Source organism: Brienomyrus brachyistius, chromosome 19 (assembly GCF_023856365.1).
Source record: "Brienomyrus brachyistius isolate T26 chromosome 19, BBRACH_0.4, whole genome shotgun sequence".
Classification (NCBI taxonomy): Eukaryota; Metazoa; Chordata; class Actinopteri; order Osteoglossiformes; family Mormyridae; genus Brienomyrus; species Brienomyrus brachyistius.
Genome location: NC_064551.1, coordinates 13,972,342 through 13,997,197, shown reverse-complemented (window position 1 = coordinate 13,997,197; position 24,856 = coordinate 13,972,342). Strand labels below are relative to the sequence as shown.

General features: G+C 48.1%; 2 long non-coding RNA genes across 2 annotated transcripts; one reads left to right on the top strand and one right to left on the bottom strand.

The window, feature by feature from the left end:
* Nucleotides 1-2,215: 2,215 nt before the first annotated feature.
* Nucleotides 2,216-15,453, bottom strand: LOC125714892 (uncharacterized). Its single transcript, XR_007383878.1, has 3 exons — nt 15,155-15,453; nt 14,783-14,828; nt 2,216-2,253 (listed from the first exon to the last, which is right to left on the bottom strand). It is a non-coding gene; the product is annotated as an uncharacterized LOC125714892 (long non-coding RNA).
* A 7,896-nt stretch (nt 15,454-23,349) lies between these two features.
* Nucleotides 23,350-24,366, top strand: LOC125714788 (uncharacterized). The gene is made up of 3 exons (XR_007383846.1): nt 23,350-23,455; nt 23,534-23,592; nt 24,157-24,366. It is a non-coding gene; the product is annotated as an uncharacterized LOC125714788 (long non-coding RNA).
* Nucleotides 24,367-24,856: the final 490 nt, after the last annotated feature.

Below are 24,856 nucleotides of genomic sequence, written 5' to 3'. Positions count from 1 at the left end.
TAATATGGCTATCAGTGAATGAAACCTGTGATCCCTGCAGAAATGTTCGTATCAGTGAATAAAACCTGTGATCTCTATGGTAACATTTATATTAGTGGAATAATATGTGATCTCTGTGGTCATATTTGTATCATTGAGCAAAACTTGTGATCTCTATGGTAAGATTTATATTAGTGGAATAATATGTGATCTCTGTGGTCATATTTGTGTCATTGAGCAAAACCTGTAATCTCCATCATGATATTTGTATTAGAGAATGAATCCTGAAATCTCAGTGGTAATTATTGTATTGGTAAATAAAATGTCATTCCTCGGTTAATATTATATTAGCAAATGAAATACAGCGTGTACAGTAATATTATATGAGTGAATGAAATGTGTCTAGAGTATTACATGAATGAATGAAGCCTGATCTGTTATCAAGATGATGTCTATGTTAATGACTAGTATATATTTCATTAAGTAAATCAAATGTGTGAAATCTTTTCGGTAGTATTTGAGTCCCTTCTGTGGGTAGGTGAATAATAACAACAATGCCTCATTTCAATGCTTGTCGACTGCATGCGCTGAACCCGTCCCCTCGTCCTATCAATTACTCGCCTCTTGCTATCAGCTCCATCCCAAAGCTCCCTCTGTGCGACGTCCAGCAATCCTTCAATGTCGACGGGAAGGGACCTTCTCTGGAGTTTCACGAGACGTCAGAAACAGTAGGCGCTGGACCGCTCACAGGCGCCGGCCGCCTGGGTCACTCCAGATGGTCAGATATGACTTTCAGGGCTGGCTGTTTTTTTTTTTTTGTCACCCATCCGAATGCCCAGATTGATTAAAAATAGAGCAGCCGTACCATCAGACGACGGCTCGAACAGCGAATGGGATTGAAGGGTTTGCTTTTTTCTGGACTGAGGGATGTGTAGCGACAGCGCGAGTGGAGCAGGGAGCACGGCACCTCATTTGTATCTGACACCACTGATTAATGGCGCCTCTTCCTCCCACTGCAGTCCCATACCCTCACGGGCTCATTTCCATAAAGAGGCAGAGAGCTCCGGACTTAGGCACCAAAACGACACCGGTCAGGTGTGGTGAGGCGAGAGGCACACTCAATGTCATGACCCCCCCCCACTCCCCCCCAAATTGGAAAAAAAAAACTTTCATACTGCTATATAGCTGGGTATTTTATGGAAGAATTTCAGGCTTAAGAGACCTTAAGAGGCACAAAACATCACTAATCCAAGAGCTAAGAGTCCAAACAAGCTTCCAGACAATCAGCACACGTCAGTGATGTCTTTATAATTGTTTTTTCTTCCACACTAAATTGATTGCAGTTTTGCGAAATAAAATCTAAATCTATAAAAGCTCGTGGGAGTTTTACTTACACAAAAGTTTTGAGGGCAAAAGGAAAAAAAAAGACTTTCAGAGAGATAACCAATCAGATTGAAGACCAGGTGGGACCAAGACATCTGATTGGTTGTCCTGGCTCCTCTAGTTGCTTGGACCCACCTCCTCTACAATCTGATTGGTCAGCTCTCTGAAGCAATAATTTCTTCTTCTGCCTTCAGAAATTTTTTTGTGTAAGTAGAACTCCCACGAGTGAAATAAAATCTCTATTGGGACAGAACATGATCATCCACACCACAGAGGGTACTTGGAGATTGAACAGGGATCAAGTCAGAATAACTGTTTAAAGAGGATGCCAGTTCATTACAGAATGCATACACACACTGAGCAATACAGAGAAAGCCAAATCCAAACTGCACCTAAACAAAGTAGGAATAAATCTCCAAATTGGGAGATTTGGGTTTCCGCAAAACGTATTTTTTTAGATAGCACTTTTTTTCGCTGCTCTGTCCGGTCCCTATCTTACATGCTGTGTAAATGGGGAGGCAAGGGTGTCTGAATGTTACGTGGGGGCACGGTGTCTGTACAACGGCAGTACAACACAATGGATTTTATCCCGAGCATCCTGGCGGGGGGCATTGTTGTCCGCCGCTCCTTAAAATGAAATTGTCCCTTTCGCATACAATCGCTCGACTGTGGGTCTCCAGTAATCTCATTTTCGGAGCACGGGCTGTAGATTAAAATAGCCAGTCTCCACTCCGGCTGGCTGTCCCTCAGAAGGCATGTCTGTTGTGGATTACAGTGCGATTCACCGGGGAGCATTCGATTACTTACAGTGAGGCCTGTTCGCTGTGCCCATGCCTTCAGAACCCTGAGGCCGATCCGCAGGTGGGATGCCAGTCCGGCAGGCATTCCTGGCTGATTACAAAAACAAATTAATCTTCATTCAGATGGGACTGAATGAACACAAACAAGTATTTACAGCTTCATAATCATCGACAACAAGAGAAGCTCTGGAAAATCCTTCTGAACAAATACGCCCGGGTCCTTTGATAGGTGGGCACGGTGCAGAGGGGAGGGGGGGTAGGGGAGGGAGTGTTCTGGAGGACTGATTAAAAATGGAGCCAGTTTATGGTAGCTGATTTTTCATTTTAATAACAGGCCAGGCTGATTTCCACTTGCCAGTGGGTGACTGGATTATTAAGAGATACTTTGAACTTGATTGCGTACTTTGAACATAATATTAGGGGCCAAATATTCTTTCCCATATGAAACCAGTTAAAAAAAACAAAAGGGGGAAACACCCCAGGTAAAAAACTGCAAGCTGTGGAAAAAAACTCAAACTATCACATCAACGGGCACGGAAAAGGAGTCTTTCTTGAAGCTGGTTAATTTGGCCTTGTCAGGTCCGGATTACCCACGGTGCAGCTTGTCAGGTTCCTATTTTCCTCCAGACTTGCTGAGCCGAGACAAAAAAGGGGGATATCACCCTCATTCGCGGAGGTTTGGAGCGGCGGAGATAAACTTGCTCATTTGCGGTGTAATGCGAGAATTACGCTCATTATCCAGCAGGAACCGCATATCCTGTTCCTGCAGGACCGCGGCGCTCTGCGGTTCACTCTAAATTACTATCCCCCTGAGAGGCGAGAAAGCGCTTAAATTGGCTCAATGAAAACGATGATTAGCTGAATCGGGCCTCTAAGTGGCTGGGCCAGACAGAGTCGCTCGTACGCGGCTGCCCTCCTGTACCGCGACCGGGGGGCCCCTGCCGTGTAATTACTGCACTGCCGGTGCTGCTGTGCAAACACAGGGCCTTTGATACTGGCACGAGCTCTGCCGAGCTGCGTTTCGAGGAATGGCAGTGCGCGTGGGGCTGCCTGCGACCCAGCAGCAGGACACCGGGCCCAACCAGGGTGCTCGAGAAGCTGGGCTCAACACATCAAATGGTGGATGGAGCGCTACCTGATCACCTGGCATTTTGTAGGGTGAGTCTGATATGGGCCGTGCCGTTTGTGTCGGTCTTCTATCATGAGTGCCATAAACCCTCCCGTCTGGCACCTGCTGCACACCACATGTGCCCAGTCTTGACGTGAGGGCTCTGCTCTTCCTGGCAGAGGAAGCCCCCCAGGCCACCCAGCATGCCAAACGGAGGGCATCGCCGGGGAAAAGCAGGGCAGCTTCCCAGGCCAAGCCGGATCAAACCGGAACTCCAGCTCATCCTGGTGTGGTACAGCAGGAAGGAGAGGGAGGGTGTGTGTTATTAGGGTGGCATTTTGACCATAAGGCCTTGGTGAGTTTTGTTGCTCAGAGCCTCGATTCTATCTCAGACATAAGGAAGGAGATGACCTCCGAGGGCTGGGTAGCCGTAGCTGAGACTGTGCTGGAGCACTCAGAGTTAAAGGCAAAACATCTTATTAACAGCTGCTGGCTCCTTTCCTCAGATCAAAGCCGCTCTGCCCGCACCCCAGGGCTTATTCTAATTTTTTTCTTTTTACTTGCTCAGTTCTGATATCACTTAGTCAAAGTGATTATTCACATGGTAACTCACCTCACTTAGTAACACAGATCTAAGTCCAAATGCAATCAAATATGCAGGACTGGCCACCCCTGCTGGAGACCCTACTCACACACCCAACAGTGAACGCTTCTTACAGGCAGCTGACAGCGATCCTTTCTTCTGCCTGCAGCCCCATACACGGGTCAGCAACTGCCTGAACCGGCACTTCCCAGAGCCATGCTCGTCTTATGGCTTCCAGCAAGTTGTGGCTCTTGACTGATTCCCTAACAGGAAGTTGGGTTTCTCCCATGGACCGTGAGTCACGGTGGCATCAGGAATCCACGCGTTGGCACCAAATCGAGCTGCCATGGTGTGCCCAGAGAGGAGGTTGGTATGGCATGCAGCGACAAAGGCATCCAAGATCCAGCCATACCTTCCGTTGATGCCCACATCACTCTGGCTGCATCCCGCTAATCCGCGTCACGTTTTTCATTTGTCATGCAGCTCGGCATCGGACGTTATGAAAGATTTATGGGTGACAGGCCGTCGGCTGGGGGCCTGTATTTGGGAACACACTGCCGCAAGAATGGCGGGAATGGAGAGAGGGCCAGCTATGTCTCTTCAGCTGGTTGCCATTACTCTCCATCTAATATTGGGCTAAATTCTGGCCCTATCTTGTTGTCTGCCGCCTGTCTTACTTCCTGTTTGAGGTCCATGCCCCGTGCTCCTCTGTCTCAATATAATCCCACTCCGGCCTGCTCCTCTGTCGCTCACATCGCTTCCCGCTCGCACCGCTGATTTATTTGTCCTGCCGCCGCGTCACTCCCCAGCCCGCGCCTGCATTAATTCCCTTCGGCTCAGCTCCTTTGCCGCGAAAGCAGCAGATGCGGGAGAAATCTGCTCGCAGTCGGGCGGAAGATTAAAACAACATTAAGCATCCAACAACGGGAAACCCAGACCCCCCTCACTCAGCGCAGAGGCACCCCCCCCCCCCCACCACCACCCCCACTGCCTCCACAGTCCCGTGGCTCTGCCTGACTGTCCTTCACACCCAGAGGAAAGAGGAAGCCATTCGGCATGGACCCGGGAGAAAATGGAATCCGATAAGCACAACCCGGGAAGAGCACATGCAGAAGAGCCACGAGCAGCTCAGCCTGCCTGCTGGTATAACTGTGCTTCCTGAGAACAGCGCATATGGAGGTACTGATGGATGGTAGCGCAGACCAGGCTTCAAACAGCAGACTTAATTACGCACAAATACAGGCTATTTATACGCCAGCAGAATTCCCCTGAGAGGAAGTTCGTACCCATTTGGGGGGCAGGTGGAGTGAAAAACCCTCTGTAAAACCCTGATGTGTCATTAAATTAGCTCTGGGTTTAATCAGCCATGCCGTCACTGTGAAATCCAGGGGGTAGTTTGAAGGGGAAAGCATTAATGTGGGGTGCGGTTAGCCCGAAACCCCGAGTTCCGGCGGCTGGATGAGGCCAGGATTACTCCCGACAGGTGTGTGGACGCTGAACAAGGAGCTGCACAGTAACCTCTTAGTTGCAGTGGGCAGGATGCTTTAAAAGAGCCCCCCCCCGACAAACACAGACAGTGGTCACTCACGCTGCCCCGTGCCTCAACTCCAGCTCCATCCTGTTCTTATCTGGGCCAACGACTCGTGCCGCAGGAGGCTTCTGGCAGGAGGTCCGGTCCGGATGAGAGACAACTGCAGGGTGCTGTGAGCGAGCGCAGCACTGTAAGGCCGCCATGAAGGAGGCGACCCGGTCGCTGCCCTGGTGCCTCCTGCCAGCTCAGCTCATTAAGGAAATAAGAGTGACTCTCAGAGACATTCAGGGCCTCAAATTGTCACACTATCTACACCCTGAGGTGCCGGATCACCATGAATCTGACCAGCCACGGACTCAAAATACTGGAAATTACAGTATAGTTCAATATAAACAAGAATTCAGTAACTAGGTTCAGAAGACAATGGAATACAATAGAAGACCTGTTGTATGTAGAGGTGTGTATGTGTGTGACACATCTCCTGGGGTTTAATTGGGAGCAACTTTGGCTGCTACTGCTCTCTCCATAGAGATCAGGGGCTGTATCGCTGATGTGGCCCTGCGATGGCAGAGACACAGCAAAGGGGGGAGCCGCATTTCCTCTATCTCTTCATCTATGTCTCTTCATCCAGTGTGGAAGAAGAGAGAAGAACATATCAGCTGTCAGACACTGAAACACGATCATGGAAAGAGCTAGTAAAAATCATGTGTGCACCTCTGAAGTACCAACTGCGATACGCCTCTCGGGGGCCCGGGCTGCTCTTCGCTGATGTGTTCACTTGTGCCGCTCGACTCCCGTGTGCGCCTCCTTCTTATTAGTGAAAGCCGTGGCACGGATGCCTCTGGCTGGCACGTGTCTCACATCACGAGGTAAGACAAAGGAGATAGTTGACATGGGAGCACACAAGCCAAAGCGTGTGTGATCCGAGCGCTGCCCCGCCTGTGAAATCACTCACTGCTCTTGGCAAAAACAAATCTGAGGACGACAAAAATACAACAATAAAGAGTAAAACGTAACAAGGCAAACTGATTGCCTTGACTGACCTCCTCTTGCCCCTCCCCCCCCCATCAAACCCAGCCCACCAAACATTCGCCGGGGTCCCGTAAGGCTGAGGTCGTGCTGTTGAAGGTAGAGGCACTGGTAGGGCTGCGGCAGTCGATAGGGAGCATCCATGCTGCGGGGAAGGTGTCACGCCGGCAGCACCGTCCCTATTAAGTGTAAATCATGTCTATTAAAAGCACTGGCGCCTCGCTGCCATGGCAACAGAGAAAGCCTGGATGGAAGTCATGAAACGTTGCATAGCCCCTCTCTCTCTCCCTCCCTCTCTCTATTTCCTCCATCTCTCCTTCTCTCTCTCTCTATATCACCCTTTCCTCTGTCTCCACGTCTCTCTCTGCACAACCCCTTTCTTTCCTGTCTCTCTTTCTCACTGTATCTCCCTTTCCTGTTTCTTCTTCTCTCTCTCTGTATCTCCCACTCCTCTCTCCTTCTCTGCACCTCCCTTTCCTGTTTTTCCTTCTCTCTTTCTGCACCTCCATTTCTTCTGTCTCTCTCTCTCTGCATCTCCCTTTCTCTTCTCTCTGCATCTCCATTCTCTCACTTCCCATCACCTTTTCCTCCATCTTTCCTTCCTTCTCTGTATGCCCTTTCCTCTCTCCTTTCTCTGTATCTTCCTTTCCTGTCTCTGCTTCTCCCTTTCCTCCATCTTTTTCTCTCTCCTCATTCTCTATATCTTTCCTCTGTCTCTCTCTCTGCCTTTTCCTGTCTCTCCTTCTCTCTCACCCTTTCCTCCATCTTTCTTTCTCTCATCTTTCTCAGTATTCTCCCTTTTCTCTGTCTTTACTTGTCTCTCTTGCTCTCTCGCCTTCTCCAAGTTGCTCCCTGGCAGGGATCCTCAGCACCGCCACCCCATGGTGACAGAGTCTCTCTGATCGAGGAGGACCACTATTGTTGTGTGTGTCCTGAATGTGAGAGGAGTCACAAATCTGCTTGCTCAACACCATCTAACGTCATCTGCTGCTTTTTGCATTAAATTTGCATTTGTAGAAGAATTCCAAAGAAAGGTCATTTGCGATCAATGTTTCAGGGTAGAAGCATGTCTAGTTGGTGGCTGAATGTACAAATTTACGCACACAACTTATTCTTAGGAGATTAATCATCCCGAACTTTTTCAGGCTGTTAATAAGGTAGGGACATTTTCTTGAAAAGACAGGAAAGCTAACAGAAGTGAGGTACCCACTCTGTGAGCGACTCAGAAACACCCAGAGTACATGCCAGCACACATGCACACACTGTCACTGTATTTCTGCAGAGCTGGCAATGCCTCCCCCCCCCCCCCCCCCCCCACCATAGCACAATGCTAAACCCTGGGCAATATACCCGACAACCCTGTCACATGCGCCTGTGGGGGACTGGCGTGCCAAGAGGCAAAACCGCAGCCAGAGCAGAACAGAGCCGAGAGGCAAGAAGGTCCCGCTCGCGCCCCACCGCTCACTCGACGGCCAATCAGCCGCGCTGCCTCTCCACTATCTCATTAATGTCGAAAGGAGCCAGCTGGTGAGAAAAAAAAACAACATGAAACAACCTCCAATAAGACGGGCTCCGCTCGGACGCCTCACCCTTTAGTTAATGCAGAAGGGAAGCAAGCTGGATGGGGGGGGGGGGGGAACAGCCAATTACATTCACCACCACCTGCTGCTCGCACACACATGCGCGCACACACACACACGCGCGCACACATGAGAAAGGACTACTTCAAACAATCTGTCAGTATTTTGATGGCTCCAAACAAGACATTGTTTCCTGCAATGACAAGGCTGCCTTCTTAAAATTAGAGAACACATTTTTACCAGACGGATGACGGATAACTGCTCCAACCGCCTCTTATGGTTTCCTCCATTTAGCTAATACCGCACCGCGGCAATATGCTGACAGGCTGGCGCTCTCGGAAAACACTGGAGTGGGTGTCTCTTTACGGAGAATTAAGGCACATTTTCAGGTGGGTTTTCCGTGTGATCGAATGGGTGAAAGGCTGCTACTGACACAAGATTTTTTTTTTTTCTTGGTGGAGTGAATCTATTAGGTTTCTATGAGGGTGGGGTGGCACCGTACTAATTGGTTTCTTTAGCAGTGAAAGGAAGCCGACTATCTTGTTCTCACAACAACAGGTTTCTTAGCTACATCAAAAGGCCGAAAATGTAATTCTTTAAAACCATATGGTGAGGGCATTGGTGACCAGAAAAGAGTGGGTCCGAGTCCCCACCAGTGGATGCGCAATTGTACCCTTGAACTATTCACTCTGCCTCCAATAAATAACTATGCGAGTGGGGCAATTGCTGGATGAATAAACACCACCATCTGTGTCTCCACATCTCATTGTCATTTCCAAGCACCAGCCCCTTTGGTCGGAGCAGTCCGATTATCCGCCATTGTTTACTTTGTTCCACTTACATCACTGGCCAGTCTGCTGGAGTTTATATGGCCTGTGACAGACCGGTGTCTGCTCATGGCAGCTACCCCGATGCGTCACTAAATTAGCTCTGGGTTTAATCAGCCATGCCTAGATCACCGTCTCGCTCTGGGAGGTGACAAGCACACTCCATGAAAGGCACCGTGTCCCCTGTTGCATACGTACACTTCCCCTATTTTCTTTTTCCTCCAATGCTTAGCATATAACCCCCCCCCCCCAACTCATAATTTCCTCCAGGCTGTTAAGGCCATTTTTTTAATGTTGATGTTTATGACATATGATTGCTGGATATTTATTTTGCATGCGTGTGTGTATTTGTTTACATTTCTTTATGTCCCTCTGTTAGCTTACCACAGGATTAGCTGTTTCTGAAAGAATGTCAAATTTGCAGCCCTGCGTCTGGACCTTGTTTCATTTTTGGCTGTGCCTGCGGCAGGCGCAGGGAAAGCAGAACGCACTGTCAGGGCTGCAGGATGCAATGGGGGAAACGGCTCGGTCTCCACAGAGCTCCATGACACTCCTGCTGGCTCGCACTGACTGCGGGCCATTCTGCTAGTGCGGCGGCTAATGGCGGAGTTAGCTCTCTGAGGACTATCACAGACTAACTGCGGGGGCAGGGATGAAAAGAGGCGAGGGAACTGAGTTCTAAAGTAACTCAGGATAGAGTGCTAATGTAAGTGAAGAGAGAGAAGATTTTCTTAGTGTTACTTAATGGACAGTTTGATCAGCGTCACTGAGGGAGAAAGGACTAAGGGGGCAGTTTGGTCAGTGTCACTGAGGGAGAAAGGACTAAGGGGCAGTTTGGTCAGTGTCACTGAGGGAGAAAGGACTAAGGGGCAGTTTGGTCAGTGTCACTGAGGGAGAAAGGACTAAGGGGCAGTTTGGTCAGTGTCACTGAGGAAAGCAAAGGACTAAGGGGCAGTTTGGTCAGTGTCACTGAGGAAAGCAAAGGACTAAGGGGCAGTTTGGTCAGTGTCACTGAGGAAAGCAAAGGACAAAGGGGTAGTTTGGTCAGTGTCACTGAGGGAGAAAGGACTAAGGGGCAGTTTGGTCAGTGTCACTGAGGGAGAGAGGACTAAGGGGCAGTTTGGTAAGGGTCACTGAGGGAGAGAGGACTAAGGGGCAGTTTGGTAAGGGTCACTGAGGGAGAGAGGACTAAGGGGCAGTTTGGTCAGTGTCACTGAGGGAGAAAGGACTGAGGGGCAGTTTGGTAAGTGTCACTGAGGAAAGCAAAGGACAAAGGGGTAGTTTGGTCAGTGTCACTGAGGGAGAAAGGACTAAGGGGCAGTTTGGTCAGTGTCACTGAGGGAGAGAGGACTAAGGGGCAGTTTGGTCAGTGTCACTGAGGGAAGGACTGGAATGAGGGGCAGTTTGGTTAGTATCTTTGAGGGAAGGTGAGGACTAAGGGGCAGTCTGATCAGTGTCACTGCGGGGCAGTTTGTTCTGTGTTACTGAGGGATGGAGAGGACTGAAGGGCAGTTTTGTCAGTATTAAAGAGAGAAGCCCAGGATTATGGGATAGTTAGGTGATTGACAGATGGCAGCCTCTTTACACACAAAGTGTCTGGCTGCTTTTGTTTTTGTGTAAAAAGCTAAAAACTGCACACCGGCTGTCTGCTTTGTTTTTCATTTGGGCACAACTTGCACTGTTTTATAAAAACGCATGTAATCTTGTTTCTTTTTATGTCACAAAATGTTTGGCGAAAGGTCTCCTCCCTCCAAAAATATCTCCAGACCACCCTTTCGTCACTAGTTACTTGATATCATCAGTAATGTTCCCTTTTGTCATCAGTGGGTAGGTGAGCTACTGTAATAACCGATGAAAGCATGTTGGCCCCGCCCATAGCAGTGATGCCTCCAAAAGTCCAGAGCGACATTTTCAAATCTGGCTCCATCCCTTTGTTTGTGCCGTGTTTATATTCACCCTGTGGTCTGTGGGCTTGCTGTGCGTACTCTGCTTTCCTCTCATGGTCCAAAAAACATGTCCTTCAATTTAGAACTCTGTACTGCCTTGTGTTTTGTGTGTCTACAACTAATGATAGATTGGTCTTTCCTTAAGAAACTAGTAAACTCTAATGTTTAAACAATAACTGTCTCTTATTTACATACACTATCACTGAGAAGTCACTGCATAGGACATAACAGGGCTTAATAAAAACAAGGTTTCATGACTATAACTTTTTTCCAAATCATTTATCTTGAAGGAGGGCCAGTTTAGAAAGTTTAGGTATGGAATTTATGGATGTAGACTGTCCTGAAATTTCCTGAAATAAGTCTTCATTTTGAGTTCCATAGTATGATTACACACGATAGTGTGATTTTGGCTATTTTCTCAATCCAGAGATTGGCACTTTAGCTAGCAAAATGGCAATGATGAAAGTTAAGCTAAATCAGATGCTTGTTTGAATGTCTAGAAATGTTCTGTGATCACTGGGCGTTTGGTCAGAAAGCATTGTTTGGTAGTGTTCTTTACCCAGAACATCTGTTCCCTCTCCAAAAGACAACAATCGACAATTCAATACTATCGGACAAAGCCAGGTGACTCACTTTTCAAATTTTTAAATGATTGTTTTCACCCAGTGCCACACAATCTATCTGAGAACAATTGAGTTCATCTGAGTGAATCCAATTAATAGCAGAAGTCGTGCGGCACCGATCTTCAGGGGAAGTGGTCTGCAGGATTTTTATCGTTATGTGAGACGGTAAGCTGCCCCTGACTCACGCTGTCTGAGGGAGTTAATTATTTTGAGGATGAAGTAACAAAATCTATTATGACTCTGACTTCCTTTTCAGACAGAAGTCATGGATAAGGACGTACTTGAGAAATGGGGGGGGGGGGGGGGTTGTCTCCCGAGATACCAAGATGTATGTTTATTTTCTGTGTTGATGCCGTCCGTGGCTGTGCATGCTGCACATGCATTATTACAACTTTTCGACATATTTAACAGATGCTTTTATCTGAATCAATTTGCATAGTTCACTGACACTACAAATTCACCCATTAAGAGGTCTCAGGGAGCAATTCAGGTACTCCCCCTCTCATTAAGACAGCCGTAGATCCCTACTTGTACTTGAGTGAGTCAACTTCCAACTATGCTACTAAAGATATGGAGTCTAACATATGCACAATACACACTCTCAACCTCTATTGCTGCAACCACGATGACACAGCTTCAATAAGAGAATTTAAATTCCTGAAAGCAAAAGGATGGGTGAAATAGGACTTGACAGAATTGATGATCCAAGTTTAGGAGAAGTGGAGTTTGGAATCTGCTAGTGGTCCTGGAAGCATTTTCTTTCTCTTCCAGCAGACTCCTCCGCTGTCCTACGGGATGTCCATGTTAGTGCGTGTCTGAGCAACACGCCCGCTGAAGAGAATTCTTCACAGGCTCAGCAGGCGAAACAAAAGCTTATTCCAATTCTGGCCCTGAAACTAACCAGGGAGGAGTTGATTGGCTGGATTTTAGAGCGTCCACTGAGCCGGGGACAGACCTCAAGTTGGAGCGAGGGCGGTTGGGAGAGTGGGGCTGTGGTAATACAGCGGAACTGTGAGACTCTCCTGGGCGAAAACAAACAGTCCATGGGCGGGGGGAGAGAGGTGCCTAACGATCTGTCACTGAACGTCTAATTTGCTCCTGGTCTCAATGGCACAAATCAAACGCCCCAGCACTCCACTTAATGCCACTTGTTACTGAATTCAGGAGGCTTTAATGTACATGGGGGGAGGGGAGGATTTACAAAATGCCCAAACCAAACATAATTAAAGTATGCTCAGCAAGTCAAGACAGTCCGCCCATATGCTGATTCAGATGAGCCTGCAGTCTAGCCCAAGGCAGTTCCGGATGGGGTACTAGTCCATTGCAGAGGACTAGTACACGATGAGCAATTTAAAGGTACCAATTCACCGAAACAGGACGTTGCAGGATTGTGACAGGCAACCTGCACAAACACAGGGATAACATACAAACTACACACACACAGCGCCAGAGGTAGGATCCGAAGCTCCATCCCTGGAGGTGTGGGACCACAGTATTAACTTCAAAGCTATCATGGTTCAATATTGACTCAATTTACTGGGAGCATTTGGCAATATGTCTGCAACAGAAGCAGTCTACAGTCTGACTGGAGCCTCTGTGATTGATAGATGTCATACGCCAAACAGAAACCAAAGAAATAACCAAGCTCTCTCATCGGTGACGGCGGGGCAGGTACAAGACTCTGGGATGTGCTCATTTAACATGTCACCAGGGTCAATCCGGTAGCGGAAATATTCTTAGACTAAATGGAGGGTGTCTTAAATTGAACGGAATGCCTCAAATGCTGTTTTTTTTGTGCTTTGGCCTGCAGAAGCAGACAGAGAGAAGCGAGGGGCTGTTTGAAACGTAATTTCCTCACTAATGGGTTCCAGCTTTCTGATTGAATTGGGAGCTTTCACTCAAAAGTCTTCCATTTACAGAAGCCCCTTAAAGGTTGTAACTGCCAGTCTAGCAGATAGCTTTAACTTATGTGGAACATTAAAACATGTTTCTCAGCAATGTTCCTGGAGATCCTCTGTAATTTTTGAAAAGTTAACATGCTTTTTTGTAGAAACAACTGGGAAAATGTGGGATTAGATCCCAAAATAGCACCTTTACTTATTATATTTCAACATGAAAGATGTTTTCTTTGACATCTCCTTATTGTATATCAACCGTTATCTGACCATTAAATCTAGTTGCACAGACACAACCCCTTCTGGGGTATTAAGATCCACTTGATTCAGTCAATGCACCACCTGATGGTTTGTCTGGGCTCTTTCTCTAGGTGATACTGGAAATTTCTATGCCCAAGGATGCAACCCACATGTCTGCCACTTCCCCCTGAAATGCTCCCTCTTTGTCTCCTGGACACTGTCACCTTCTTCCACTCATTCTGCATCACATATTCACTTTTACTCCAGGCCTTTCTGACTCTCACTCCGCTCTCCTTTCTCTCCCGTCTCTCCCTTCTACCATGAAACCAGGTCTTTTGGCTCCAGCAGGTGTGTGTGTGGGGTGTGCACTCTTCCTTCCTCCCTGACCACGCCTGATCAGAAAGATTCATGCCAATTTATAAAGCTCACCCAAATTTGCGACAGCATATTTAGCAAGCTGAAATCAGCTAGACTCTGATAATCACTTCTTGTGCTGGATGGAACTTGATTATAAGATCAGGGGAGCAGAGAGATCATAATCATTTAATCCTCTCATAACCTAGAACTGCTTTTGACATCTGAAGCTCTCCAGTACTTCAGGCCTAGAACTTGCTATAAAAAGAGACCAACATAGATACCACCATTTGACCTCAGAAGGGAATTTGATTGTCTTCACACCTCCTTGGTAGTTTCTGGGAGGTTAATTAAATGGGGGGGGGGGCACAATTCGGTGAGGTACCCTGAGGATAAAAATATGACACAGAGGTTGCAGGGTCAACTGAGTTATTTTGGGAGGGTGAGAGAGAGAAAGAAAGCAACAGATCTCTTTATAACCGGGCTGTGTCATTGCTTCGCTGTGACTCGTGACGATGGCTGGGGAACCTTCCTATGGAGAGTCCATCTGCCTTGGTATAAAGTAACACAGGAGGGGACCACGGGGTGTCACGGAAAAACACACACAGCAACCAATGCTGTGTCAGAAAGACAGATGGAGTGTTGAAAATACCCCGTGGGTGCCTCGGCACGGCTCACTTTTTCACATGGGGGCTAATTTATCGGCTGCCGCCACGAGAGTGCTTGACGTCCCCTCTGAACTTTGAGCCTTCTCCAGGCAAAGAACCTCTCTTTCCACATTCTGTAGTTCTTTATTCTAGTCTCAAGCATGGCAAGGCACTGGATGAGGTCTCTCAGGAGTCTGATATGGGGAGGAGGAGGGCTTTAGCTGCTAGATGAGCCTGTCCCAACTCCTCAAGCTTACCTTTAGAACACAGGGCTCTCGTTCAGGTCCTCCAACAGGTCATTGACTGCAGGAAGCAGGGAACTACAGTACCGACAGTAATTTAAGGTAAGATAAATGTTTAACCATTGTTTAATGTAGAGGAGTTTACCAACTTGCCAAGCATAGTAGACTATCACTGAAGGGCCACAAAGTTTGACCAAGGTATTTGACCAATTAGTGGAATACATTGCACAGAAATACAGCCAGTGGCATCAATGTTCAACTTGCATTCCACCAAAGAGTGGCCTATCCACATAAGTAGATACTGAATTATTGATTGCTGTGAAGATGGCTTTCACTGCACTTAGGATACTTCTGCTCTACCATTCTACTGTCATGTCATCTGCTTACCTTCTTTATGCTCTTCTCTGGAAATAAAGTTATCATGGAGAACTCTTGCCTATCCATTGGTAGCATCACCTTGTTACATTCTGAACCTTAAGGACACCTGGGATCAATTTCCCAGCCCAGCCTGATTCCTTCAAACGCTCCACAGGCAGATCTTCTGAACTGCTCTGTCGCAGGGCAACCCTATCCCTTGCTCACATGTATTTGCAGCAAAGGTCACGCTCTGCAAGCTGACACTCCCACGGAGCACCATCATCCAAGAAGCTGGCCAAGAGGCGGTTTGCGTGATGCGTCAATGCCGGTTTCCTGTTTGTGGACCCATCTGGGTGATTGGGAGCTACTGGGCTGTGGACGTGGGCCAGTCCTTTTCAAAGACTGGAGGGTTAGAGTGATATGGTGCATGCCAGTGTGCTCTGTGACTACCCTGCAGCGCACCCTGGTGACAAAAGCCGGAAGAGGCGTGGCTGATCACAGTTGGCAGGACCCTTCCTCCTGCCAGGACCCTCATCCCCCATGGGGGCGGGGTCTGCAGGCATTATTGCATACCGCAGTAGCCTGAGAAAGCAGCCAAGTTCCGGCAGCCTTGATGGGAAATTGGAAGGAGCTTGACTGTGGCGACAGCTTGGATGAGATTATTGTCGATGTCCCCGCGGCCTTTTCTGCATGGTGCAGCCTCTGATTATTCCGTGGGGGCCAACACGTGTGAAATACAGGTACCCGTATGGGCCTTGTGTGTAGAAAGGAGAACTTCCTAGATTCCTGAGCACAGGTGAACCCTGGAGGGGGGGGGGTTGTTCCAAGCTCATCCACTGGGTTTATAACCCCCAACCTCCCACTCTAGGGACACTCCCAGACCAGCTGGCATGATGAAAGCCCAAGGGCTCAGCTGGGGGACTCTGCCCTGCTGGCTTGCGTGTACCCGCCCCCAGCCAACCCGCCCCGCAAGCCTCACGGTCTCAGAGGCCTTGCTAAAGAGATGGATTAATTATGTGCGTTCATCCCCGTGTTCAAGTAGTGGAACAACAGCCTCGCAAGATAAGAGTAAGAAGAACGGTGGCCCTTAGAACGGGGCTCTTTTATGCCATTTAACCGCCGTGAGAGAGCTTGTCGATAGACTGCCGAAGGGGTCTGCTCTTTCTGCATTACCTTAATTAGCTGTCAAGCTGGGTGACATTTAATTTTACACTGTTAGTACAGATAGATATTTTCTGAAGCAATTCCGGCTTTCTTGTGCTGAATAACCTCACGTGACATCTTACCCGGGCATTCCGTCTGTGACGACAGCCTAGAACCATTTAACACGGTCTTCTTCTCCTCCAGGAAAAAGTTTCCCGCCTACTAACTGTAGTGTTGATGCAGGCGGCCCTCATTCCTACTGTCCTCACGCTTCAGCTGTCTCTGGTTTTGGCAATCTGCGTCCCGGGTGGGGGGGTGAGGTTGAGCTTCTTTATTCTTCTTAAGAGATCTCCGCTTTTAGTTTTAGGCGCCTTCGACAGAGCATCACGAGTCGGCCGTGAATGAAAAGTGGTGTCTTCTCTCAGCATGGGTGACATGCATGCCCCCCCCCCCCCCCCCCCCCGGCAGGGGTAGCAAGCCTCTGGAAAGACTCAGCGAACGTGACGCCGACAACTCGCCATCAGCTCCCCATCAAAATTCATCTTTCAGGGGTATGCTTCCAAAAAATTTAATAAATAAATATGGGAATGAAAACAGTACATCTTTGTGGCTCTTTTTTTCCAGCTCAGGGGACCATGAACAAAGTGTGGATTGCTATGAGAGCAAAATGCAATGCTTCGCTTTTATAGGGTTATATTTAGAGACAGCACTGGTGTGAATACAGAGCCAGGAAGCAGCACCCCTCACACACACACAGCTCCCAGTCTGACCTTAAGGTTGTTTTAGTCTCTTACCGCTGCTTGTGTGTTTATTAAACGGCCCTGGAAGCCAGATGTTTCTCCACATTATAGTGATCAAAGCCTCCGCGCTTCTTTACATTAAGAAAGAAACATTTCTGTTAATTAAGAGGAAAAGGGAATATAAAATGAATGAAAGCATAGATCAAAAATACATAACTCTACAAATGAATATGCAACACATTTTACTGTTTTGTTACAACACTGCTCTATATTGTACCATGTACTGTAATGGAATATACTGTGCTCAGATGACATGGTAACCACATTTGAGCCAAGTGCACTGATCTGCGAGATATGACTCGTACATGTCCCGAATGATGCTTCTGTGACTTACCCTGCCGGTTCATCAACAAGGGGCGGTCCATTTGGATCTGCTAGTCACAGCTGTTTTACCCCCCACACTACCTCAGACACTCAAAGACCTTACGTAATCTATCAAACACCTTACTTACCTTTCCATCTGTTTCAGTTTATTTATGTTCTAGTAAAAATCATGAATATCTTGTCTGTTGTCTTCAAAGCTTAAGCAAGAGAACCGTGCAAGAATTCCAATGTACATATACATGTGCAAATAGCAAATTAAATTTCAGTTCAATTCAATTCAATTCAATTCAACTTTTTTCTTCTTCCCATGTCTGGGCAGAGTTCCTCCAGGTGTTCTGATGGCCGAGAACATGGGCCCCAAAAAGGTGAACCCTGCCTGACATCATATGACTGCTCGGACTGATTCCCAGTCATCGAATCACCGTAGCTGAATATAGTCATCAATGTTGATGGATGTGCTCATCAATAACCCTAATGTGCCATGAATGATATTTGTCTGCAACTGTAAGAACTGATGTAATAATCCGAAATTTATTGAAAAAAAAAAAGCCTCTGATAAAAGTTCTGATGCACCAACCTTAAAGCGGATATTAGTCGTAGGTGTGAAAAGAGACGGGGGTTTTTTGAGGCTTCTGTTTTCCTAAAAAAAAAAATTGGACTACATTTCTCGCCAAGTTTCAGCCTCATTTCCTCCAAAGGTGCAGAGTTTGCCCAACTTTGTTTATCAGCCTCCGCTGATACTCTTCTGAGCAGTGCACAGCAAGGATGAGTGGCTTCATGTTGACGCCTTCAGGACATCGCTGAGATTTCACTGTTCAGATCACCGAGTCGGAAGTGGGCCTGACTGACAGGTGACAGGTGTGCTGACGCCTCCAGTAGATGTTTTGGCGAGGATCTCCTTTGAAATGTCCCGCGTTTAACAGACATCGGAGGGTTTAGGAGTGCAGAGAATATCTTAAACAGGGCCCTGCAACCGCAGCAGGGCTCCTTCCAAAAATAGGCGAATAACGCCTGACTTTCAGATCTTTGGTTCTAAATCAACACTTAGAGAGAACTCTGTGAGCTAAGCATGCATCTAAAGGCCTTGTTTCTGCTGGACAGCAGCCGCGAGATAAATCATGTCATAGGAAGGACAACAGAGCCCTAAATAATAAGATTAAATGAAGATGCGGCTTCCCGCCAGTTTCCGTTGGTGGGTACTGTACACAGCTGCAAACCACCATGCTTCCTGACGCCAAGGGCTGAAGAACACTCAGTGGAGTCAGTCACGTACAGCCTCTTGCACTGTGCCTCGTTTCCGCTGAAGGTGTTGTTAAAGATGTTCTCTCTGCAGGGTCTTTCTGAGGGAAGGAGACAGGGGCTGTGATGATGTGGCCCATACTGAGAAGCTGACCTCATCTGCACTAAGTAATGTGATGATGGCCATCATCTGGTCATAAAATATCAATCTCTTAAAAGAATTTTCATATATAATGTGTATATATGTATATATAAGTAAATTATGCATATGCTATTAGTATGTTAATGCACACATAAGCATTTTAATATAAGTTTGTTCATGCTGTGACATATAAGTATGTTAATATAGTCAAATTACTTTGTTTGCTGTTAATCCATTGTTACTCCACAAATGGTAATAATCTAGCGATGGTAATTCATTTTATGCAATTAATTATTCAAATTATTGGAACGCTCCAAGTTGATTACCCACTGCACTTTGGCAAAGAGTTTAAGGGAGGTTAATCATGATTGGATAATTTATCGCTTTGTTCAGTCAGATGGGCAAAAGGCCTCCTGCCAGGTTTTTGGAAGGTTCAGTCGAGTTCAGCGTTCACTCGAGTTAGTGACCATAAACAGGCGTGACGCGGGCTCCCCCTGGGCACACCTGAGCAGCACATGCTCTCAGAGGCTGGGCCGCGGGCCAGTCTTTCTACAGGAAACACTCTGATGGGGGAAACACCGGGGCCGTCATTAGCGCCGCCGAGGAAAGGCAGCGTCGTACGCCTGGCCTCCGCTGCTTCTCTCAAGCTCCGGGTCATTCGAAAGCACCTGTGCTGCCTGTTAATTTGAATTATTAAACCGAAGTATAGAGATCAAAGGGATACGAGGGCTCCTCAAAGTGGAGCAACACGCAACCTGAAAAAAAAAAAGTTATTAGGGCATATTCCTCTCTTCTTCGTTTTTAAAAGGCACTTACACGCAGCCTGTAATCCAACGGAAATAAGCAGGCCTACTGGGCGCTTTGAACAAGCACACAGACAGGAGCCTTCCTCATTACCAGAGGAATGTTCCACCAAGGGCCCATTACGAATGACTTCCGGGACCTTCCGTAACTCATGCAGAGTGGCTCCATCCCATCCACCAATGAGTTGCGAGCAGGCCTGGCGCTGGCTGCCAAGGCCTCACCCCTGTGCCAGGTGTCATGTTCCGTTCCTGCAGTTAATGTGCCTTTTGTTGTTGTCAGTTAAAGCCATTAAGGAGGCGCCCTTCAGCATAGACAGGCGTCAGATTAATGAGGCAGCTGACCAACGTGCCTCATGCTTTCAGACGGAGGGAGAATGGAGAAGGGCTGCCTTCAAACAGCATCCCACTAGCGAGGACCATCCCTGACCCCATCGGGAAGCAAGACCTTCAAGCTGAAATCGCAGGCTGAGCATGTGAGTGGCGTCCTCCCCCCCATCTGCTCTGAACACTGCCCTTATTTTGGATTTGCTGGCTCCGGCTGAGGTTCAGCCACCATAAGGTGGACAGCAAACATGGCTCGTCTCAGGACAGTCTTAGATGCTATTCCCGAGGTTTAACAATTCATGGCACACTTACATGGGGAGTCAGGAAGAGCTGTGTGAGATTGCATTCAGAGAGGTTAGCCGAGATGGCATGCGTCTGCGATCCGTCCAGCGTGGACGGTGCGTGGGGGGCTTTTTTACCGAGGGGAGCCTGCGAGAGAGAGACGCGAGGCACCGACTCCTGGTGGCTGACCAGCTGTCGCCTCCTGTCACCACACCGTCCTCGGCCCGCACGCTCGGCTTCTTTCCTCACCATACGCTGCCCCCCCACGCCAGGGTCCACGCCATCGCGTATTGTTTACACATTTCCAAATGGAGTATGTGTAGCGGGGGGAGTGGTTGGGCCGCCGGTTTTTGGAGAATGCTCCATCTTGATTGATTGACGCTCGTGGTGCCATCCCACGCAACATGGTGCGCTCCTGAAGCTTCTGCCACTCAGGGCTCCACAGATCCTTTAACCGGACGTAGGGAGAGGACAGCGGTCTGGGCCCGTGTGGGAAACGTGTGGGAGGATCTTTTCAGAAATGAACCTGGAGATATTTTCTTTCACATGCACTGTTATAGAACTGAATCAATTGCATTAACTGCTTTACCTGATAGTCTGTATAAGTCATACAGGCCTTTCTGCTTTAAACAAAAATGCCTCAAACTCCAAGGATATGAATTCCACAGTTTCAGGTAACAGTACAGCCACTCAAAGCTGCCCCTCCATTTCAGGGTAGTGGGACTTCTTTTCTATCTTTCCCCTAATATTGTAGTTTCGCCCCCTACAGTGGGACACAAGCTATTGAAAGACGCGTCTGGCTCTCCCCCATTCTCTTTAACTGGCGCTTAATAACACATGAAATGTAATTATAAGATGTGTTTGTTAATATGCATATTCATCTAATTAGGCTGCCTTTATTGAAACACATCAGTGGCGCGGCTGCATCGCCGCCCGCCTGACATCAGAATAAATTGCCATTATTCAAATCAGATCACACTTACTTGGCTGAAGTCCTCGCTTTTGTTCAGGCAGCTTAAGCGATTACAAACAAGTCAATGGCAGCTCGCTCCGGCACTCCTCTTTGGTGTGGCGGAACAGACGGCAGTAAGTGGTGAGAACAGAGCGGCTAACTGCATTAGCCACCTTTTATCCTCACAAGAGCCTGTCTCCCATCTCCCCGGAGACCCACTATTGTTTCTCACGCCTCAGCTAACGAGGCACCCGGAAAGGGGGGAGGGGGGGTGTTGTTCCGCGAGACGTTTATCGCTTTTACCGGATCTCTGATAGTGAGGAAAGACCACCCCCCCCCTTTCTGGTCAGTGGGGGGGAGAGGGGGGGCATCTCTGGCCTCTTGGCTCTACCCTCCCCTACATTCACTATGTTGGACATTATTTCCATGACAACTGAACGCTGCAACAAGACCCAGGCAGAAAAGGTTTCTCATACCCACCCCCTACTCCCATGATGCAAAGCTGCCTGGTTTCCGTATGGATATAGAGGGGCGTAATATACAGACGTACAAAGAGATGTCCGGTAACGCCTCAAGCTCACTCTGACAATCTAATACATTCTCGAAGGCATTTTTACACACGTGTTTTCAGCCCCTATTGTCCCACACGCTGGCATGATTGCAGCCTCAGGAGGGCGCTCTTCCTACCCTCTCCACGTGCTGTCACCGTGTGGGAAAGCCAGTGACCCCCAGTGGGCGATGAACACTGCTTTCATCGTATGGTTAAGGGCAGAGCCGATCGAAATGGCTAAAAAGAGGCAAAGGGAGGCGCATGTTCTCCGACACCTGTTCAGGCAGCAGGTACCTTCATCGTACTTTCATTAAGCGCGACGTGTCGATGGGGGAAGAGAAGCCGCAGTAAGGCTCAGAGGGGCCGCACCAATCTCCTTGTGGTGGTACAAAGCAGCGTTAATTACACTGATAGGATGTTGATGGAAAAGGGCAAACTTTCAACGCGCTGTGAAAGGCACCCCCCCCCCCACTGAGGCCGGACCAGAACGGCTCTCCGGAGCCCTTGCCAGGGGTGTGAACCTCCCAGCAGGGGGAGCAGCAGTTCAACGCTCATCAATAACTGCAATTAAGGCTGACGTGGTGTCACGGTAATGTGGAAAATCTGAAATGCTTTTGTATTAAAAGAAGCTTTGAAAGGGGAGCAGAGGGGCCCCCCCCGCCCCCCCAAATATGCTATGAGACTCTACAGGCAGGTTTTTATGGAGAAGTGATGACAGATAGTTGCTTTGGAAACCGAAAACAACAAAAGAGCAAAACCGCCATGGGCCTCGCTCAAGGTATCGGGGGCGCCGACTCGGGTGTACCTTGTCGCCATGGCAACAGGCAGCCGTGAGACGGTCTCGCAGAAGCTTGTTTTCGGCACGGCGGGAGTGTACGCCCGCAAGGAGCCTGCCCATCGGCTGGCTTGCTCACAGGGCACAATTAGCAACATGAAAAAGGGGGAAACGGTGGGCTCGTTGTTCTTTTTGGGAGGCTGTGTGGAAGGGGGCGGGGCTGCCCACAAGGCAGGGGGGTGTTCCTCATCACTCACCTGGCAGCTTTTAGCCCAGACTGGTACCATAACTTATTTATCACTTTGTTGTGACAATCAGTCCTAAATAGCGCCCCAGGCCTGTGCATAAACACCCCCCACATCACTCAAGCGCCCCCCCCCCCCCGCCACCTCAACACTGTCGATGATCTGCTGTTTGTTGCACATGCCAGATAGCAGACTGAGTATAGAGATAGGGGGTGTGGCTGTCAGCACCTGTCACGCCCAAGGCGAGTGATTGGTCATATCTTCACCCCCCTCATACCCGCCGCACTAATTATCACTCACCAGCTGAGCTGATGGTAAAGTTGGACTGACCATAACTCTCCTTCCTACTTTGCACGTACAGTGGGATGTTGGGTGACTCATAGCTTGTGCCTGACAGAGGACGTCCCTGAAATGGGGATACAAAAAACATGCTTTATTAGGTACATCAAGCTAGTACCAGGTAGGACCTGCTTAATTAAGGACACCTAGCTTGTACTGGGTAGGACCCACTGTATTAGCGACAACTAGCTAGTACCCGGTAGGACCAATTTTATTAGGTACACCTAGCTAGAACCAGGTAGGACCCACAATATTAGGTACAACTAGCTAGTACCCGATAGGAACAATTTTATTAGGTACACCTAGCTAGAACCAGGTAGGACCCACAATATTAGGTACAACTAGCTAGTACCGGGTAGGACCAATTTTATTAGGTACACCTAGCTAGAACCAGGTAGGACCCACAATATTAGGTACAACTAGCTAGTACCCGGTAGGACCAATTTTATTAGGTACACCTAGCTAGAGCCAGGTAGGACCCACAATATTAGGTACAACTAGCTAGTACCGGGTAGGACCAATTTTATTAGGTACACCTAGCTAGAACCAGGTGCTCCCACACCACTCCTTTGCTACGCTCTCTCCACTGGCTTCCTGTAGCTGCCCGCATCAAATTCAAAACACTGATGCTCGCATACAAAGCTAAAAAGGGTCTGGCACCATCCTATCTAAAAGACCTCATCACACCCCGTACTGCACCCCGATCTCTCCGATCCTCCAGCACTGCTCGACTGGTCCCACCACCCCTCAAGGCACAAGGACGACACACATCTCGGCTCTTCTCTGTCCTGGCAGCTAGTTGGTGGAATCAACTCCCCCTTGATGTCCGAACAGCGGAAACCTTGGCTGTCTTCAAGCGACAACTCAAAACTTTCCTTTTTCAGAAATACCTGAAGTAGTACTCTGTATTCTTACCCAGCTCTTTTCCTTGTGTGTGTGTGTACAAAAAAAAATTGTTGCACTTTCTCTACAGAGTATTCAGATAGATGGTATTCATTGCCTGGGTCCTTATTGAGCTAGTATCGGAAAAATTCATTGCAGTGTCTTGAAGCACTTATGTAAGTCACTCTGGCTAAGGGCGTCTGCCAAATACTGTAAATGTAAATGTAACCAGGTAGGACCCACAATATTAGGTACAACTAGCTAGTACCGGGTAGGACCAATTTTATTAGGTACACCTAGCTAGAACCAGGTAGGACCCACAATATTAGGTACAACTAGCTAGTACCAGGTAGGACCCATTTTATTAGGTACACCTAGCTAGAACCAGGTAGGACCCACAATATTAGGTACAACTAGCTAGTACCGGGTAGGACCAATTTTATTAGGTACACCTAGCTAGAACCAGGCAGGACCCACAATATTAGGTACAACTAGCTAGTACCAGGTAGGATCCATTTTTTCTTCCAGAACTGCTTCATGCATTGGTGAGAAGAGAAGCCTCTCTGAATGCCACTGTTGTACCAAGCTGCACTTTTCTAACCTTCCTGCTAGCTTTAACGAGTCTGGCCATTCTCCTCTGACCTCTCTCATTACCCAGATGTTTTCAGTCACTGAAATGCTACCGAATGGACGTTTTCCGTTTATCACACCATCCTCGATAAACTCTGGACACTACAGTGTGTGAAAATCCCAGGAGGGAGGCTGTTTCTGAGATGCTGGAACGGCCATGTCTGGCACCAACCATCACACCACATTTAAAATCACTTAGATCGTCTGCCTGAGCTGTTATAATGCATAACTGAACAGTAACTGAACCTCCTGACCTTGTCTGTATTGACTCGTTGTTAGGAAAAGCAGGCTGCTTGTGTGAA